Below are 473 nucleotides of genomic sequence, written 5' to 3' on the forward strand. Positions count from 1 at the left end.
GAGTTTGCGCAAAAGGCTGGTGGGAGGCACGCCATGGGCAGGCTGGTCCTGTCTGCGCTGTGCGCCGTGACGGTGCGTGGTGAGAAGAGGCTGCGCTGGCTGTGGCACGTTCTGCACCCCTCCAGGCTTTCTGCTGTGCTGGGAGCTGCGAGGTTCCCACAAGGTTCCCAGTGCCTCAGCCAAACACCCTCTGTGCCCAGGGCTGTGCCCACCCTGCGCCTGGTGGGCAGCGGGGCAAGGAGGAGATGCTGGCGGCCCCCCCGGAAGCCCCCCAGCCCGGCTTCCCGGGGAAAAAAAAATTTGCCCGGCTGTAGATCAGCAGATCCTTCTGGGGCCGTGGTGCATTGCCTGCTCATCCCTCCTGGGCTGTCAGCATCTCAACGGTGGCATTTATTGCCGTGCTGCCCCGTGATGGTTCTCTGTGACTTGATATGGATTTAATTATTACTATTAATCACAAGAAGGGGCTGGGG

This window comes from Apaloderma vittatum, unplaced genomic scaffold (assembly GCF_000703405.1).
Source record: "Apaloderma vittatum isolate BGI_N311 unplaced genomic scaffold, ASM70340v1 scaffold25993, whole genome shotgun sequence".
Classification (NCBI taxonomy): domain Eukaryota; kingdom Metazoa; phylum Chordata; class Aves; order Trogoniformes; family Trogonidae; genus Apaloderma; species Apaloderma vittatum.